The sequence below is a fragment of the Bos javanicus genome, chromosome 12 (assembly GCF_032452875.1).
Source record: "Bos javanicus breed banteng chromosome 12, ARS-OSU_banteng_1.0, whole genome shotgun sequence".
Taxonomy (NCBI): Eukaryota; Metazoa; Chordata; class Mammalia; order Artiodactyla; family Bovidae; genus Bos; species Bos javanicus.
The window spans coordinates 72,579,196-72,600,193 of NC_083879.1; the positions used below are offsets into that span (position 1 = coordinate 72,579,196).

General features: G+C 42.3%; 1 pseudogene; it reads right to left on the minus strand.

The window, feature by feature from the left end:
- Window positions 1-4,750: 4,750 nt before the first annotated feature.
- LOC133258044 (ATP-binding cassette sub-family C member 4-like) lies at window positions 4,751-20,205 on the minus strand (annotated as a pseudogene).
- Between the last annotated feature and the right edge of the window lie 793 nt (window positions 20,206-20,998).

Genomic DNA, 20,998 nt, shown 5'->3' on the forward strand with positions numbered 1-20,998 from the left:
AATTCTCTAACTTTATTTCAGGAAAAAACATGCTTTCTACTATTTTTAGCTATGCTGCTGTAGCTGCTCTAATTCTGCTTCTCATAATTATTCTTCCTTGTTTTGTCAGAACTCTTCGACAGAGCACTCAGAAGCTCGCGACTGAATTATATCTGGTTGTCTTAAGAAATAAAAAGGGGGGAGATGCCAGGAGCCAGCATGGGAGTTCCCACCCATGACAAGGTCATGCGGGAGAGCCCTGGTGGGCAAGGCGAATCAGGGCTCAAGGGCCGCCCCCCCTCCTCCCTGCCGAATCTGCCTGAGCATCTACCCCAAAACCAGAATCTGTCTGTTTTACTATTTCACGACTTTCACCAACTCTTCTGACATTAACGGGGGGCTATCCCCAACCAACTGGACATGGAACAACAGACTGGTTCCAAATAGGAAAAGGAGTACGTCAAGGCTGTATATTGTCACTCTGCTTATTTAACTTATATGCAGAGTACATCATGAGAAATGCTGGACTGGAAGAAACACAAGCTGGAATCAAGATTGCTGGGAGAAATATCAATAACCTTAGATATGCAGATCACACCACCCTTATAGCAGAAAGTGAAGAGGAACTCAAAAGCCTCTTGATGAAAGTGAAAGTGCAGAGTGAAAAAGTTGGCTTAAAGCTCAACATTCAGAAAACGAAGATCATGGCATCTGGTCCCATCACTTCATGGGAAATAGATGGGGAAACAGTGGAAACAGTGTCAGACTTTATTTTTTCTGGGCTCCAAAATCACTGCAGATGGTGACTGCAGCCATGAAATTAAAAGACGCTTACTCCTTGGAAGGAAAGTTATGACCAACCTAGATAGCATATTCAAAAGCAGAGACATTACTTTGCCAACAAAGGTCTGTCTAGTCAAGGCTATGGTTTTTCCTGTGGTCATGTATGGATGTGAGAGTTGGACTGTGAAGAAGATTGAGCACTGAAGAATTGATGCTTTTGAACTGTGGTGTTGGAGAAGACTCTTGAGAGTCCCTTGGACTGCAAGAAGATCCAAACACTCCATTCTGAAGGAGATCAGCCCTGGGATTTCTTTGGAAGGAACGATGCTAAAGCTGAAACTCCAGTACTTTGGCCACCTTATGCAAAGAGTTGACTCATTGGAAAAGACTCTGATGCTGGGAGGGATTGGGGGCAAGAGGAGAAGGGGACAACAGAGGATGAGATGGCTGGATGGCATCATTGACTCGATGGACGTGAGTCTGAGTGAACTCCGGGAGTTGGTGATGGACAGGGAGGCCTGGCATGCTGTGATTCATGGGGTTGCAAAGAGTCGGACACGACTGAGTGACTGAACTGAACTGAACTGAGACATGTTAGAACTGGAAGGTCCCTTCAACTGCACATTTTCTGAGCATCTGCTCTCCATGAGAAGTACAAAGATGAACAAGGCATTGTATCTGCCCTTTATATAAGTCTGGAGTTCAGGGAGGGAAAGAAATCCATAAATATATGGCTTAGTGGGACAAAGTCACATCCAGTAGCTCAAAGTAAGAGTTGGGGATTCAAGAGGGTGTGATGGTTAATTTTATGTCAATTTGGCTGAATCACAGTCCCCAGACACTTGCTGAATCACATATTACAGTGAAAGTATTTTTAGATGAAATCAACATTTAAGTCAGTAGACTCTGAGTAAAGCAGATGATCCTCTGTAATGTGAGTGGGCCTCATCTAATCAATCAAAGGTTTTAAGATAAAAAAGACTGACCAGCTCCAAAGAAGGAATTCTGTCTCAAGATCATCTTCAAACTAGAGATGTATTTTATCATAAAGGCTTGTGGTTTTATACCATATGACTCAGAAATACCACTTGTAGGCATATACCCTGAATAAACCAAAACTCAAAAAGACACATGTACCCCAATGTTCATTGCATCACTATTTACAATAGCTAGAACATGGAAGCAACCTAGGTATCCATCAACAGATGAATGGATAAAGAAGCTGTAGTACATATATACCGTGGAATACTACTCAGCCATAAACAGGAACACATTTGAGTCAGTGCTAACAAGGTGGATGAACCTAGATTAGAGCCTATTATACAGAGTGAAGTCAGTCAGAAAGAGAAAAACCAATATCATATACTAATGCATATATATGGAATCTAGAAGGATGGTACTGTTGAACCTGTTTGCAGAGCAGCAATGTAGACCCAGACAAAGAGAAAGACTTAGGGACAAGGACTGGGGAGACAAGGGAGAGAGTGAGATAAATGGAGAAAGTAGCATGAAAGCATATACACTAACATATGTAAATAGATAGCCAATAAAAATTTGCTGTATGGCTCAGAGAACTCAAACTGGGGCTCTGTCATAACCTAGACCCATGGGAATAGGCACAAGGAAGTTTCAAGAGGGAGGGGACATATGTACATCTATGGTTAATTCATGCTGATGTATGACAGAAATCAAACAAATATTGTAAAGCAATCATTAATCAATTAAAAGCAAATAATTTTTTTAAAAGTATTATGGTTTTAATTTTATTTCATGATGACCAGCAAGACAGACTAACTTTGTTAACCAAGTAATACAGAGTGTTTCTAATTATCTACAAGACCCAAGAGCCCAGCCCAAGGTACAGGCCAGAAGAGTCTGCATGAAAACCAGGCCATGCAGAGGACCACTATTCTCTTTAGACAGCAGGTCCATCAAGTCCAGTTGGACTGGTTTGAGATACACAGATGACCACATAGAACAAGGGAGGGGGGATTCATTTCTATTACCACTCTGGATAAGATCCAGCTCTCCTGAGTTGAGACCCCCCTCCCTAAAGCCAGATGTTGCAGGAATGCTTAACTCCAATCTGCTCCCTCCCCCTGCATTTCTCCAGCTTCTAGAGCAGACTGACCCACCCTGGGCCTCTGTGGGGTCCCAGCTATTTCCTGGAACTCTACTTTCAGTCAGTCCAGTGTTTATTCAATGCCCATGATGTGTCCAGCATGGACCGGACACTACACAAAAGAACCACCAGACACAATCTGCTGTCATGGGGCTCAGAACATTCCCAGGGAGACAGCATCACCCCACCTGACACAAGGCTGGGTGGTGTGGGACTCATCGTGCACTAGACGGAAGCCCTGGATCAGCATGAACAAAAGTTCTGGGCAAGGGTCATGGGACTGTGGGAGGCTCAGCAGTATTTGCTTAAATCAAGGACAGAAGAGAAGGTAACCCAGGGGACCAAACAGAGTGAGCCAAGACCCCAAAGTGGGGGTGAATGTGGAGGTCACAGAGACAAACCACCTTCCCCACCAAAGTGGAGGGTCACAAGCAGGGAAACAGAGTGGCTAGGGAGCTTAAAATTTAAAATGCTGATTCTGTAAGGAACAGGTAACCTAGTAAGACTAGATGATGAAAACTACACTTAAAATGATGTGACACAAGCCAGAAGCTATCAAGAAGGTAGTATAATGATGGTTAAGAATCCTAGTTCTGTCACTTACATGCTGTGTGAGGATGGGTGAGCTATTTTACCTGTTGCAAGAACCTGTTTCCTTATCTGTAAGAGGGGACATTAATCCTTATCTCATTCAGTGGCTGTCAGGAGGAAATGAGACTACATGTAAAGGTTTCAAGAGTGTCTGGACCACACAGCAAGCCCTGGCAGCAGAGATAGAAGACCATGGCTGCAGGGGCAGCAATAAAATCACAGCAGCAGAATACACGTGTGAAGCTTTCATCTGGACAGGTCACCGTGTGCACTGAGAACATTACAATGGTCCAGGGATATTCCTAAATGTTCTCTTTCAGTATGTGAAACTTCATAAAAGAAATTCTATTGAATTGCATGGACCATCTGTTCATAATGTTGCTAGAAACCCCTGTCAGAAGGAATGATAAACTCAGGGGACCAAAATTGACGAAACTCAGCTTTTATGGAAAGACACCAAAATAAAATATAATCACACCTAGAGCTATTTAACTTCCATACAGATCAGTTACTGGGCACACATCACTGTGAAGAATTAGGTACAAAATGAATCAGATTTTTCATAAAGCTGAGACACTTAAACTCAAGCCCAGGCTAGCTCACAGAGCCAATTTATCTTCATTTTAGACCTACTCATAAACACACTAAAACTTGAACACCTACTATGTGCCAGACCCTTATCCTGGTGATGTAAATTATCTGCCTCTGGCAACTGAGAGACAGTTAGTTAGGAAAAGGAGACAATGGGTATGGTAATGTAAATTATGGAGAGGGTCACAAATTGGAAAGATTGAGGCCAGCAAGAGATAGGATTAAACAGTAAGTGAGAAAAGGACAGGGATGATAAAGCAGATCCAAAGAATAAGCTCAGACATCAATAAGCAAAATGTCTATGGAGGAGAGAATCTAGTTTTAAATACAGAGAGCTAAGTGAGTCTAAGGCTACTCTTCCTGAGCCCAAGGAGTAGGGAGATCTCAGCAAGTTCCTTTCCTCTCAGTCCCAAGAGGAGTCCTATTCACTCCAGGACTGAGAGCAGTCACTACCTAGTGGTTCCAGTCAGCACAGGAGATGCAATCTGTTTGCTGCTCTGGCTTTCAGACATTTTAATCATCCTGCAGCCATCACTGCATTTCAAGAGTCTGTGCCACTGCTACTGGTGCCCATAAACCAGCAGGGATCTTATAATATTTGTAATGTACTCTACCTAAGAAGAGAAGGGAATATGTATGACATTTTGAAAAGACTGCCAGCTTGGGCACTGAGAAAGCTAAATGTCATCTAACAGGAACACAGTAACACCAAATAAAAGAAGTCATTTTGCATAAAATCCACCTACAACAGAAAAATGTTATTTGTCTCCAAACCTTGATTCTTCTGATGCTGACGATGGCCTCTGACAACTTGTCTGCAGCCATGGGGAGGTAGAGGGTACTTGAAAACTGCAGAACCTCAAACAACATCACTACCACAAACACACGACTGGCTGTGATAACAATGCCAAGGAGCACATTGGTAATGAAGGTGACAAAAATCATGATTTTTCTGATAGCAAAAAATGATGCCAAATTAATGCCTCTAAGGTAGGAACTTCTCAGAATCTTGGAAATTTCCTTCCTGGAAAAGAGAGTAGGAAATAGATTTTAAAAGAGGCACTAACATCAATCCATGAATTCAGTGCCCTGTGTGAGTGGCACCTTTCTAGGGAGTGAACACAGATTAAGATAAACCATCCCTCATATCATGGAGACACTACACAGTGCATACTCGGGGGTCTGCCTGACACCAGGACCACACCCTTCATCACCACTCCACTCTCCCAACTAAATTGGAGGTTTAATAATCAAGCTTTTAAATATTTTGGGTCAATCAGACTGGGTTTGAACATGTATTCAACAGTTTGTAACTACAAATCCTGGGCCAGGCTCCTCACTGATGACAGAAAGAAATAGTCCATCCCATCCAGGGGCTCATGAACTTGTGGGGGAAGAGAATAGGCAATCCCAAAATTGTGAGACATCAAGACAATAGACAGAAGCAGTCAGCACAGCCCCTATGGGAACTCAGGGCAGAGGTGTGTTAAGTCAGATAAGTGGAGTTAGGGCAAGTCACAGACACATGGAACCTGAGAAGATGAGTAGGAATCAGGCTTGGTGGAGATCAAAGAAGAAGGAAGTTGAGAGTGTATCCCCAGCAGAGGGAGAGGCCCCCACAAAAGTGCAAAGTGAGAGGTGACAGGGAGCAGCCAGAGAATTCTAAGCACCCTGTGCTAGAGTATAAACATTCATCAGAGAGTTAAATTTAGATTTTTTTTTTAAGTCTACAAATATAAACCAAGCCAAAAGAATAGTATTTTCATGGCTGTTTTGAATGAAGAAAACTGATTCATATGGTTTAGCCCAGTAGAGATACACTCATTTGATTCATCTCCTCATTTGTGCTACACCAAAATAAATTAGAGTTTCAGTATAAATAGTAACATTTTACAATTATTGCTTATTTGGGATTTGCAGTTTTAAGAAATATGGAGTTTAATTTCTTTATATGTAAGTAGTATATATTCTTTCCTTTAAGAAGATAGTAAGTGGAAGAGCAGGTTAAAATGACAATCCATTACTCCACTTAAAATTACTGCCACATTGCAGGGGATGAAGTGGATAGTATTTCAGTTCACCTTAATATAAAAACTTAATAAGCTTTTAAAACTCATTCAATAAAAAAAGAAGTGAAAAAGTACAAGGTTATGGTGTAACACTACAAAAAGTTACTTCCTGAGATGGATAATAAGGGCTTCGAATGACTTTTCCCAAGCATACATTTTTATTGTTTTGATGCCAGCTTTAACTTCACTTTTGGCCTTGATCCTGTTGACTGTGAGATCAGCGGTCATACTCCTGAGGGGAAAGATGTGAGAGATGAACCTTAGTGGAAAACCACAGCCTAGTTTTCCTTATCAGAAAAAATAGCAGGGGGTGCAGGCAGAGACCAAAAATCAAATGACTCCCTACAGCTGTTTGTGCTGACAACACAGGCAAGACCTACTCAGAGTACAAGTGGAGACAAAGACTTCAATTAAGAAGCCATCCGTTCAGCCCATTTCAAAAAGTAACTTGGAGAACTTGTAGCATTGGCTAAGGAAGACCTGAAAAGAGTCAGATATAAGCCATCTGTCCAAGAAGGTAATGGGGAGCAGGCAGAAAGGCACCCAAATCTACAGGAAGAACTTCTCTATATTGTAATAAAATGGGAGTAAAGTTCTGAGGAGCAGAAAAGATGGGGGTGTTAATTCCACCAGGAAAGGAGAGCAAAAAATCTTCAGAGACCTGGCAGCATTAGAATAGGGCCTAGAAGGGTAAGAAACATCTCTCCTCAGCAAAGACAGGAAAGGAAATTCCAAGTAGAGAAATACACCACACAGAGGTATGTGCACACACATACACACAAGAACTCAGAGCTTTAGATAGTACAGCATCTCCATCACCTGACAACCTAGACAATGACCCACTTCCAACCCTCTAAGTCCTGCTTCAAGTCTAACTTGGCACCATTAGGCCTTGCATCACCAGCCACTTTTCTATCACATACAATGCTGAGACTGTGGGGTTTTATAAAGATGTAATTAATTAGGATCAACCCTACTCTTGGGGTGCCTATAATTTAATGAGAACATTGAATTAAAAACAAAACAAAAACACACATAACTAAAAATGACTCAAAATAAGCATAACAAAAATATATGCAGCTAAAATTGAGCCTATATGATTATTACAATTCAATAATGTTTAAATAACCTGGATATGGGTAACTTCTGCTTAAAAACACTCTATTTATTCAGGTATGGTACTAGGAGGAGCAGCTAATGCTGTCACCTTTCCGGCTTCAACATCAGCCTTCAGCTTAAGGCTGGAACCTCTGCTGGCTAAGCCTGAAGGGTCTGCAACCTGTGCAAAGAAGAGACCAGAGAAGGCATTCATTTTGTTTTTGAATAACAGCATCGAGCAGACTGTGGATATCACCAAATATATGTTACCTTTTTTAAAACCAGTATTTCTCTTACCCGAGTGATGAAAACAACATCCCGAAGCAGTTTTGCAAAAGCAGAAAAAAAATGAGAACTGACATCCCTGCAAGACACAATATGCCTGTTTCCATCCAGAGCAGGGCAGTCACTGCGATAGCCTGCAGTGGCCCCATCCACAAGTAATGGAAGAATATGGTCACCTAAAAAGAGAAAGACAAAGCCCTCTTAGGATTGTATAAAAACAACACCACTAAGGATACAGTGGAGAAATAATCTCCTCCAAAGGAACAGACAGGAGTCTAAACAGAAATGATCTCAGTGGGTTTTACACCTGCTGAAGCAGAAATCCAAGCGTCCATCTGATGATGCTATTCCAGGGTAGCATAGGACGGGTTCCAAGGAGAACCCAACCAGCTGCACTGAAGGAAGATATTGATTTTGTCTATACCACAGTTGAGCTCAAGGTGTCCCCAAACTCTCTCTGTCCCTAAATTCAGCCCCTATCTCCTCTAGCACTCCCCAGGAAAGCCTAATTATGGTACCTACCATACTCTCCAGTAATTTGTCTATTTACTTCCCTGACAGGCTATGGCTTTTCCAGGGTAAAACCTAAATCTTATTCATCCCTGAAACTTAGTAGGGGCCTTAGTTTATGTTTGATGAATTAAAAATTGACAGAGAAGTGGTCCAGTGTGATACAGATCTGACCAACAGCTACAACTCCCTGGGTAATATGACCTATTCATAAGTGTAAACAAAATAGCATGGTGGGTCAGGGGAGAGTAGGTTGTGTCTTGCTGGGGACAATCTCCCTGGAGTTATTCCTCAAAGGCTTCCTATGCAGCAGGTACTGAACAGGGAGCAGAGGAAAGAACAATCCCTGCCCACCAGGCCTTCATAACCCAGAAGAGGAGGAAGACAGGAAGTATAAAATTAGCATATGGCACAGCAATTCCATTTCGGGGAACGTACTCAGGAGAACTGAAAGCCCAAGCTTGAGCAGATATTTGTACACACATTTTCACAGCAGCAATGTTCACAATTGTCAGAAGGTAGAAGACAGTTTAGCCACAAGGCACAGTGACACCACGTGCCAAGAAGGGCTACTCCAGGAAGACCACTCAGACCCTAACCAAGCTGGGCAAGAACATTGCTGCCTGTTATTGGAGTATGTTGCAGACAATGTTAGGAAAATAAAACTCTCATCTTCCAGACAATGCACATTATTACTTCTAAATTATACAGAGAAGAAATAAGCATTGGATAAAAAGAACCATTGTCTTAAGTCCTCAACAGAATCCTGGCTGACACCAAACCCATCCCAGTAAGCTGAATCCAGTGAGAAGGACAGGACATGGAGGAGGATCCCTCTGGGGCAGCTCACCTGATCAAACATGTTCATATCATTGGACAGCAGGTTGACTATCTGGCCTGTGGTGGTCTTCCCCATGGCTGAGCTACTAAGGCGAAGGGCCTGAAATGAAAGAAGGAAACAGACAATAGGATTCCTATGATGATACCAAGTCATTCTCAGAATATAACAAAACGAAGCACATTTTCATGGGGTCTTGAGTGGTGTCAGGAGGAGCAGGATGGCCCCTGATGGCAGGGCTCTAGGGACACTCATTCATCTTTCATCTCCTCAGTGTGGAGGCAGCCCACCCACAAGGACTGCAAAGGGTGGAATAGGGGCTCAGAGGGTAGAGAATCCTCTTGCAATGCAGGAAGAACAGGAGATGTGGGTTCAGTTCTTGTACCAAGAAGATCATCTGGAAGAGGAAGTAGCAACCAACTCCAGTATTCTTGTCTGGAAAGTACCATGGACAAAGAAGCCTGGCAGGTTACAGTCCAAAGGGTTGCAAAGAGTTGGACATGACTGAGTGACTAGGCATGCATGCAAAATCATGCACCCTGTTTTTCAGTGAACTTGGACTTGCCTGAGGTATAAAGGGATATAGGTTTAGAGTTAGGAGCCAACTAAGGTAAATTTGAAGCTAATTAGATGACAGTGGAGAGGCTGCCTTAAGGAAAGAAATTAGGGGACTTAGACTATAAATCTGGAGTATATCATTAATTCTGTGTGTGACAACATTAAACATTTTGGTCTTAGTTTAATTCTGAAAGAAATTAAGCATTCAAAACATTAATTCCATAAGGATCCTGTGTTCTTAATGCCAGTCTACTGACAAAAATCACAGTCTGTGTTGTACAAGCCCTTTATTTGGTAAAAAGTTCTTTAAAATATCCTAGAGATCTGAGGAACCTGAAGAGACCATCTTGAGTATTTCAGTAAATCACCAACTGGAGGCTTTGACCGCCCCCCCCCCCAAAAAAAGGTCATAGTTCTGAAAAACATCTCATTTAGTTCTCAAGTTAAACAGAAAAGTCAGTGATCAAGTGGGAATGCAAAATAATGTAGCCACGCTGAGAGTGTATGGGGGTCAAAAAGTTAATCATAAAATTAGCATATAGTACAGCAATTCCGTTTTAGGGACTGTACCCAAGAGAATTGAAAGCACAAGCTTAAGTAGATATTTTGTACACCCATTTTCACAGCAGGAATGTTCACAATAGCCAAAAGGTAAAAACAACCCGATTGTCCATTGATAGAAGAATGAATACAGAGAATGTTGTATAGACCTATAATGGAATATCATTCAGCCTTAAAATGGAATTAAATTCTGACACCTACTACAACATGGATGAACCTTGAAGACATGTCTTATATGACAAAAACCAGACACAAAATGACAAATACTGTGTGACTCCATTTATATGAAGCACCTAGAGTAGTCAAATTCATAAAGAGAAGAAGTAGAATGGTGCTGGCTCAGGGGAGGGTGTGGCAAATTTTAGGAAGTGGTATATGTACCACTGGAGATATGCCCCAGTCTGAAACCCACAGTGTAGACCAACTACGACTATGAACTTAGCAGCCATCCCATTTCTAACACCCAACCTGATTTCTCCTCAGAATCAGAGATCAGGATGTAAGCCAGAGAATGTACTACAGACATTCAGAGGGGCCTTTCAGAGCTGCTCTACAGCACCAGCTTTGCCCTAAGGAATCAGTCCACCTGTAACCTGCACAGAAGGAGTGTTTTATATCTGCATCTCAGAAGGATTCTAGATGCAAGGCTGGGCCTGAGGAAATTTGTCTTTCCCACATTTCTTGAATTTCAGATTACATCTTTGGTTTAACCTCTGCAATTTCTAACTTCACACAGGGACAACTCTTTTAGGCATAATCAAGCCAGCAAATGAATATCTTTGGGAAATAGTTACATTCAAATAAGCAAACGTGCCAGTTCAGATCAGATTTTCCGAAGATGATGTTCCAAAGTGTTAGTGAGAAGAGGAAGAAAAACAGAAGCTCACCTGTGCAACAAAGACCAAGTGCTGACTGAAGCATCATCTCATACCTCACTTAAGATTTTCACAGTACAGTTCTGGTGAAATTTCCTACTTATTTATGGGAGATAAGCATGATCTAAGAATACAAACATCTAGTTCATGTGTGGGGAAATCTCAGTATTTGTCTCCTAAATGGCAGAAGACACAACAAAATAAAAAGATAAGGATGAACAAGAATGAAGACCCCAGACTAGAATGTATGGGTGCCACTTCCATTTCCTTGTCACCCAGGAGGAAACTGGCTCATGTGCTGTAGTCAAGCATAGACAGTGACATGAAGGACTCCCAGGTTCACACAGCCCCAAGACTGACAAGACTTTTCTAAAGGAAAGGTGAGGTGAAGACATCTAGCATCTTGCCAAGAAAAATATCCCAAGGAAAAGAAGCTCTAGGTAAGTGGTAACTGGGTAGAAGAAGTAAAAGTTTCAATTTAAATTGTTTGGTTTTAGCTTTTGATGAGGACTTCATATTTTTTATGAAAATTATATATATTTAAGGTGCACAACATGATGTTTTGATATAAATATACATTGGGAAATGATTATTGTAGTAAAACTAATTAATATATCCCTTACACAGTTATTCTATTTTCTGTGTATGGTGAGAACACTCAGGATCTACTCCTTCAGAAAAGGGATTCCTTCTATACTGTTAGTAGGAATGTAAATTGGTGTAGCCACTATGGAAAACAGTTTGGAAGTTCCTCAAGAAATTAAAAATAGAATTGCCATATGATCCCATAATCCCATTCCTGGGCATATATCCAGAAAAACTATAGTTCAAAAGGTATATGCATCCCTATGTTCATAGCAGCATTGTTCACAATAGCCAAAATGTGGAAGCAGTGTAAATGTCTATTGACAGATGAATGGATAAAGAAGATGTAGTACATGTATATAGTAAACTATTATTCATACATAAAAAAAAATGAAATAGTGCCCTGTGCAGCAACATGGACAGCCCTAGAGATTATCATAGTAAGTGAAGTAAGTCAGAGAGAAATATCATATCCCTTACTTGTGGAATCTAAAATATTAATACAACACACTTGTGGGTGCCAATGGGGAAAGAGGTAGAGGAGGGAAGTACTGGGAGTCTGGGATTAGCAGGTGTAAACTAGTATACATAGGATGGATAAACAACAAGATTTTACTGTATAGCACAGGGAATTATATTCAATGTCCTGTGATAAACCATAATCGAAAGAATATGAAAAAGAATAGATATATGTATAACTGAGTCACCTTGCTGTACAGAAATTAAATGCAATATTGTATTAATAAATCAACTGTACTTCAATAATAGTTTTAAAAATAACAAAGAGATCTACTCCCTCAGCAAATTTCAAGTAAACAATATAGTTATATAAGGATTTTTAATTAGACTTTGTTACAAATTTAGTAGATATTATGCAACATCCTATGGTTGAAAGTCACCAAAAGCAGCCCTGACCTGATCTCAATAGAAAGTTTTTCATTATCTATTGGTAAAGTGTGCTTAAATGACAACAAACTTGGCTCGATTCAAATAGCAACCTTCTCTTGTAAGGTGTAAATGATCTTAGTTACAAGATATTTAATTTACAGAGAAAGTGAAAGTGAACGCAGTTCAGTCATGTCCAACTCTTTTCCACCACATCGACTATACAGTCCATGGAATTCTCCAGGCCAGAATACTGGAGTGGGTAGCTGTTCCCTTGTCCAGGGGATCTTCCCAAGCCAGGGATTGAACCCAGATCTCCCGCATTGCAGACAGATTCTTTACCAGCTGAGCCAACAGGGAAGCCCAATTTACAGAGAACTTTCTCCAGGTATTTCTGATGCTTCAGGAGAGGTACACACTTCAGTACCGAGTGACACTCACCTTGCGGTAGATCATATGGCACATGGTTACTCTCAGCCTTATCCCCATGGCTGCATGTGGTAGAAGCACAAGTGGTGCAGAACGGCCCACACGAGCACGCAGGTGCTCAGCCCTGCTGCGTAGCCATAGGCTTCGTGAAAAGCGGCAGAATTGGTGGGATCCTTGTTTTGAACATAACTAATCATTTTCCTGAAGAATATGGGCTGAATTACTCTGGTGCCTTCCTAAAAGGAAAAAAAAAAAAAAGGCCTTAATTAGAAATATAAGGCATGTCAATTTTTCTTAACTCAAGCTTTACTTTTGTTATTAGCATGTAAAAAGGCATTTTGACAAAATGCTACATTCATGGCTAATCTAAAAGAAAAACACACTATCACTTATAGGTAATCTACTATCACCTATAAGACAAGCAGATGGTAATTTTAACCTTATGTTCGAAGACAATAAAGCTTTAGTACATTGTGCTTAGAACACAGTGGATGTTCAATAAATATTAAGCACTTAGAATGCATTTGGCAAACTACTAAGTGACTCTGACTAAGATGAATAAGGAAAAAGGTGGCAGGAGAAGGTAAGATATTTGCTTTCATGTGAACAAGCCCTGCTGGCAGCCTGCCCCGTCCGATATTTTCTCAACATCTCAGCCCATCAGAAAGTCAAGATGACTCATGTAGGGGAGGCAAACTCTTACCTTCTCCTTTATGCTATCTCCTTCATAAATGCTTTAAGCCTTTATGAACTGAGACCAGTACAAATATGGATTCAACCTTCCCCACCCTGAACTTCTACTTGTCAGTAGATGAAGAAAATGGAGCCCGGCTTCTGCTGAAGTATCACAAAACAACCAGCCTTGAAAGGTTTGTAGACTCTCAGCCCCAGGGGATACTGTGTTCATATGTATATACCCACTAGAAGCTGTAATGTTCCTTGGAGTCAAAAATAAAACAAGGCAAAAGCCAAGCTAAAAAATGTTGTCTTCCTCTGTTCACTTAACAAGGTTTTATTATCTCTTTTTGCTCTTCTCTGGAACTATGCAATCAGTTGGTATATCTTTCCCTTTCTCCTTTCGCTTTCTCTTTTCTCAGTTATTTGTAAAGCCTCCTTAGACAACCGTTTTGCCTTCTTGCATTTCTTTTCCTTTGGTATGGTTCTGGTCACTGCCTCCTGTACAATGTTATAAACATCTGTCCATAATTCTTCAGGCACTCTGTCTACTGGATCTAATTCCTTGAATCTATTTGATGTTTTCAAACTGTAGTGCTGGAGAAGACTCTTGAGAGTCCCTTGGACAGCGAGGAGATCAAACCAGTCAATCCCAAAGGAAATCAACCCTGAATATTCATTGAAGGACTGACCCAAAACTGAAGCTCCAATATTTTGACCACCTGATACGAAGAACTGACTGATAGGAAAAGACCCTGATGCTAGGAAAGATTGAGGCCAGATGGAGAAGGGGCCAACAGAGGATGAGATGGTTGGATGGTATCACTGATTCAATGGATGAACAAGAGTTTGAGCAAACTCTGGGAGATAGGGAAGGACAGAGAGGCCTGGCATGCTGCAGTCTATGGGGACACAAAGAGTTGGACACAACTGAGCGACTGAACAACAACAATTCCGCCTGTATACATGGGAGATACCCAGGAAAACTAACTCCCTGAGATGACCCAAGTAACTACCTTAAATACTATCTTCAGCTAAAGACAAAAGAAAGGTCAGGTGGTATGAGGTGGGGAGGGGCACTTATAAGAGGTTAACAGAAAAAGCAGCTTAAATTAGGGTAGGGTTGGGTTTGTTAAGGAGATGTAAGTCTTCTTAAACATTTCTCCACTGACAAGATTCTCTTGTGATTTAAAGTTATCTTTCTCTTTCTGGTACTGACAGGAAGATAGCTTTACAAAAGATTTCCTTTATCAATGTAAATGTCCCTCAGAGAAGGGTTAACTTCTACTCTGTCTTCAAAACTTTTCCTGTGTTTATTTCTCATTAAAATAATAATAATAATCAGGTCAAAATAATCTTTATGCTAAAGAGGCATATTCTGGTTATACATTCTGCTACCCTTCAATCCTATTCTATTTTTGTAGTTTTAAAATGTTCTCTAAAACCTACAAACTAAAAAAAAAAAAATCCACCGCAGAAAGGAATTGACAGAGGAGTACAGAGCTGTTGACAGAAAATGCCTACTCTTGGCTCTGAGCCTTCAGTGGAGGCTCTAGCAGGGAGAAAGCCTCAGAACAGAACACAGAGAACACTGGTCCAGGAATCAGAATACTGTGCTTCAGAAATCAGGTCAGTCTCCTCCAAGTTACATAACCAACCCTAAGCCCTCCTGTGCCTCCAGGTTTTTGCCTAATAAAATACTTGCCTGATCTACCTTGGAGGGATACTGGTAAACTAAATAAGTCACAACACCTCAAAGTGCTCTAAAACCATGATTTAAAAAGTAAGTGTAAGTTATGCTTAATTTTATTACATAAAAGTCCTGTGAAGAGGTCTACCTTATCATAATGGCAGAGGCTGGTTTCACAAAGGGCTTGGAAAACTCATTGCTGCTCAGAGACCATCATGGCAGAACAATAACTCTTGAGAAAAGTAATGTAATTTTCTAGACAGTAATTAAAAGTTTCATTTCTAAGCAGCTTGCTAGAAATTTTAACCATTATGAATGGATTCTTTTAAAAATGAGTCACCTACTTTCCTGATGTCTTAAAGAAAGTGGATTGAGGGGAGTGAGAGTAATGAGTGAAACATGTGAGAGAGATTAAGAGAACAAACTTCCACTTATAAAATAAGTCATGGGGATATAAAATACAGCATAGGAAATACAGTCAATAATATTTGAAAAGCTTTGTATGGTGACAGAGGGTAACTAGACTTATAGTGATGAACATTTTATAATGTTTAAAAACATTGAACCACTATATTGCACACCTGAAATTAATGCAATATTGTAAGTCAATTATACTTCAATTAAAATAAATTTAAATGCTACAATAAAAACATAGATACATATGCTTTAAAGAAAATGAGTTGAGAAAGCATCACCCTCATTTATGACTCAAGGTCATCACTCTAGATATTACTAAGGGCTAATGCTATGTACACAAGAACCAGCACAGTGCACGCAGCAAGTGTGCTCTGCAGGTCCACTTCTGCTCTGCTCAGTGCTCCCTCTTGCACTCCCTTGCTGTGTAGTCCTCAGTTGTTGCTTTTGGCCTACAGTATCTTTGCCACAATCGGCCACTCCTCACTCTTCTGGGTTGAGTGGAGGTGAAGGTTGGAAAATAAATGCAAAAACTCAGAACAACTCTCAGGGAATGAGTCCTCAGTTAAGGCACAAAGCCCACTCAGGACTCAGAAGATTCTGTATACTTCCTGTCCATCAGTTGATCTCCAAAGTGAAGGTTCAGGTTAACATGTGCTTCCTACAACCTCCACCTTGACCAGAGACAACCAGAAAAAGTGGAGTTGGACAAAGGCCAAGTGATGGGACAAAACCAGGCCATTTCTAAGGGTCTCAGAGAAAGGACATAAGCCCCGGTCACTCCTCCCCTCTCAGAGGAAGGGACTGGGTGAACCCACTCTGGCTCTCTGAGGTCACCCCACTCACATATCAGCAAGCAGAGACTTCACCTCTCAGAGAGAAGGCCCTGATGACCTGGGGAAGTGGTCTATCTGACTCTGGCTCAGGCATAGGCTTCTGGTCCCTCCTCTGCACCCTGAGGGCTCTGAGACATATCTCCTAACCCACAGTCTCCATGGAGGTGCACACAGGGGCCAGTGTGCTGGGAACTCGCTGGCTGTTGTGTTCTAATTAGGAATGACTGCAAGCACTCCTTCTTCAACATCAGTCTGTACTTGTTCCTGAGTGTTAGTCATTCATAATTCCCATAGGACAGAGATTTTCATAGTTTGAATCCTAACCCTAAAAGCCTCACACTGGACTTAAATCACCTGCTGGTGCTGCCAGCAGTGCTGGGGAGGCTCTGCCTGTGCTATGCACGGTCACAGCTCATGGCTTGGGATCATGGATGATCCATGAGGTGTTCTGTGCACCAGAGGAATTAAAATAAGGCTGGAGGTCACAGAGGAGATGTGTTTGTATTTTAGAGAATCCTGGGCTGAGTTTAGATCTTCCACTATCTAATATAGAAAGATCAGAAGGCAACATAGACAGAAGATCACAAAAAGAAAAGTTGCTTCATAAAATCAATTATTTAACTAATGTTCATTCCATCTGAGAACTAGTTTTATTCATTAAAATCTCAAAACAGCACCTGAAAAGTATCTTTGAAATGTAACAGATCCTTACTAGTTCTGTCATGAGAAATCATTTATTAATTTCTCCAAACAGAATGTCAAAGGGCAAACCTAAGACAAGGAGTATTTGTGTTGGATTTCAGGATTCTTTTGACTATCAGAAAGAAAAATAAAAATCAGGAAAAAAAATCAATCTTCTCTAAACTAAGGGTAGTGTAATACCTATGACTTAGCTGAATTAGCCAAAGGATTTAGTGATATTACACATAAAGTGCTCATAGCAGTTCCTGACATATGATATTTATGAGTACTTAATGTTGTTATTTAGTTGCTAAGTCATGTCTGACTCTTTTGAGACCTACATGGACTGTAGCCTGTCAGGCTCCTCTGTCCATGGGATTCTCCCGGCAATAATACTGGACTGGGTTGCCGTTTCCTTCTCCAGGGGATCTTCCCAACCCAGGGATTGAACCCAGGTCTCCTGCATTGGCAGATGGATTCTTTACCACTGAGCCACCTGGGAAGCCCACTGTTGTCATTACTGCCCAACCAGCAGTACTGCTGTGGCCACCACCACTACTACTGAGTATGAGACCCTCTTACTGCTACTAGTACTTCTAATACTACAGAGAATGGGCCCCCACATCTGCCAGGTCCTCTACCCCCTACTTTTCTGCCATGACCACCCAGTTGTACCTTATGCAGCCCCCAGGCCTGGCCTTCCTGGATCCCCAGCAGGAAGCATTAGTAGGGCTGGACAACTTTGAAATCAACACTCTACCTTGTCCTTCTCAAGGCACTGCAGTATCTTGGTGGTCAGTGCCCTCTCAAAGGTGGCACTCTGCCCACATACTTATCCCCACCCTCTGGCACAATGACCAACCCACCTTTGTCATCAAGGACTCCATCTTCCAGGACCATCCAGTCACCTGTGAGCTGACAGATTCTCTGGTCTCTCCAGATGTGTGAGGCAAACTTCAGCTACCCAGCTGCCCACTACCCACAGTGCCCTTCAGTACAACACAGCCTTTAAACAAGAGCCTACCTGTAACACTGCCCACTAAACACTGCCCACCTGTAAACCACCTGACCCACCCACCTCACCCCCAACACAATGGACTGATGACAACTCACCATCTTCTCCACCTAAAACACCCCTCTCTCAGTAACAGCATCTTCCACCCCTCCTGCTCTCACACACTCACAGGCCACCCGTGTCCCTAAGGCAGCGCTAAGGGACCATGGAGAGCACAAGCCACCCAGGGGGTTCTGCAGCAGACCCCCAGCAGGCTCTGCCAGAACAGGGGGCTGACGGCACTGTGTCCCCAGGTGGACTGTCCTCTGGGGGAACTTGACCCAGGTCCTTCAGGTTCACAGAGGTCAATGACCTCATGGTTTTCTGCCTTTGGTTTTCCCTGCACATTCCCTCCTCCACCCTCTGCCAAAGCTGGGCTCCCAGCAAATCATCCCCTCAGAGAAGACAGAAACCAGCATGGCAGGTACACAAAATTCATGGTGAAGCTGGAGCTCCTCCACATGGTGGGCCTTGGCTTCAAATAGCCAGCTCACTGAGAAGGGGACAGCTCAGGGAAGGGTTTGCTCTTGGGAGCTTTGAGCAGCTTCAGTCCAGATGCAGGGCCCTAGCTTTTCTTTCCCTGGAAGGGGAGAGGCTCTACCAGTGTCTACTGAGATACTGCAGTGCCTTGTGAAGGGCAGGGTGGAGTGTTGATTTCAAAGTTGCCCAGCGCCAGTAATGTTTCCTGCTAGGGATCCAGGAAGGCCAGCCCTGGGGGCTGCATAAGATGCAACTGGTAGATACCTTCTTAAAGAAGCATTTGTCAGATGTGACCTGGTCAAGTTAACAATTATTTGCCAAGCATCTGTAAAATGTCTTATGTTACTGGGGCTCTGGCCCAAATTGCCTTCCTCAAAACCACAGGGAACATATTCCTTGAGGCTGTTGGATCTCCTGTCGGTCATGGATCACTCAGCATTTATATCACTTACTGAGCACCAAAAATGTCCTAAGATGATATAAAATGGCTTTTATTTCACAGCCATCTTCCTACAACACTGTTAACAATCTTAAACAGTTAAGAGATAAATAGTCATCTGTAGAAAGTCCAGGGCATTTCTCATTCTAAATAGAATTGTTGAGCTATATCATGTTTCCTAGACATGTTTCATCCTCAAACCATTGGACTCTCTCCCCTCCTGTCTTGTCCATCTCAGTACTGATTCAAATACACTGAAAAGTAATGTACTGTATGTAAAAGATTTTACCTCAAGAAATATAAAAATTCCCCAAACTACATAGGATTTCCAGTAACACTTTATGATTGCTTTCATTAAAGAAGGCTCCCGTGCATCTTTCTCAGCTCTCTTCACTTCCTGATCCTAGTACCTGCGATGAGAAACAAAGCACAATAAAGAACAGAGTGTCTACCGAAGGGAAAACAGGGGAGGGGCGGAGTGGGAGACGGGCCTTCAGTACAGGGTGCTCTGCGGCTGCCCTATAGATGGTGGCTTACTGCTCACAGGGGTACTGAAAGGTGAGCAGTGCAGACCCTGAAACACCAGAAAAACGGACCTTGAGGGAAAGTCTTAGTCTCAGGAAAGAAGTTCCAGACAAGCTTTGCTGGACTTACAGCTCATGAGCAGCTCAGGAGGGCAGACAGCCTCCTCCAGGGACCCCACCTCTGGGGACAGAGCTCGGCCTCCAGGGCTAAGGCTGTGGGCTCCCTCCACGTCCACAGATGCACAGGGAACACGGGCTCCCTCAGTCTCCAAAGTGGGCTAAGCCCAGGGTTAGCCTGAGGGTGGTGAGCGTGCAGTCATGACAGGGGGATTCAGAAGAACCCAGAGGAAGAAAAAGCCCCTCCAACATCTTTAGCCCCATGTGGAAATTCTCACTCTTTCTCCCCTTCTCCCTGCTGCCTGTGCTCACCCTTGCAGCTCTTCTCCAAGGTGCTGGGAGTGATCTTCTGGAAGCAGTGAGTACATGCCATCTTCTAATTTCTGTTTGTAACCAATTTTAAACAAGGGGTTTAGGCACCTGTTAAAAATTAAGAGAAGAGGAAAGTGACACATATCAACATTACACATCTTATTTATAACTGGAAGTTTGTCTTTTGGCCCCCTTCACCCCAAACTTGACATTTTTAATATCCTTTTTCCCTAAAAGGAGCCAAGGCTCCATGAATAAATGGCTCTTTCTAAGTTTGGGGCACTTTGTGTCAGCACCTGATAATTAGCTTTTTAAATTGTAACATAAATAGCTGATATTAAAGTTTGGAGATGTCCACTTAAAATACATCTATCTCCAGTGAACATGTGCCAGCTACATAACTAGATAAAGAGCCAGGCCACCCCACCCGTGAAGTTCCCACTTTTAGAAAGCTCTGGTTGACCTGATAAAATAGACCATTTCTCTGACTACTTGCTTCTCCTTTCTCATAATTTAATTCTTGCTCTTATGTTTTAAAATCCTAGACATCCCACCCTCAACCCCAAAAAGGCAGAACCCCAGGTCCAAATTCACTCACTTACTAGCTTTCCCCTTCTCTCTTGCCCTTTCTCCCCAGGACCTCATTGTGTTGCCCCAGGTATGTCCAGTACCCTCCAGGACATGTGAGTGATACACCTTACCATTGCAAAGTTCTCTGATGGTTGTTGCTGAGACATGGCTCACAATCCTAAGAACCATAAGAGCCAGTCAAGCCACAACACTGGCTCCAAAAGGGGATGCCTGTGGGGGCTGCTGTAACTAGTACAGGCCAAGATGAACAGAGCCCCAGGCATTCTCAGCCACAGCAGCAATGTTGAGAAGCTGAGACCTAAAGACAGAGTAAGTCCAAAGAAGGGCCTGTGACAAGTTGTGCCATAAAATAAGGAAGCACTCAAGGAATCACGAGGATGAGTAGAAGGGACAGAAAAGCCACTTTGAATGGCTCTTTGCTAGACA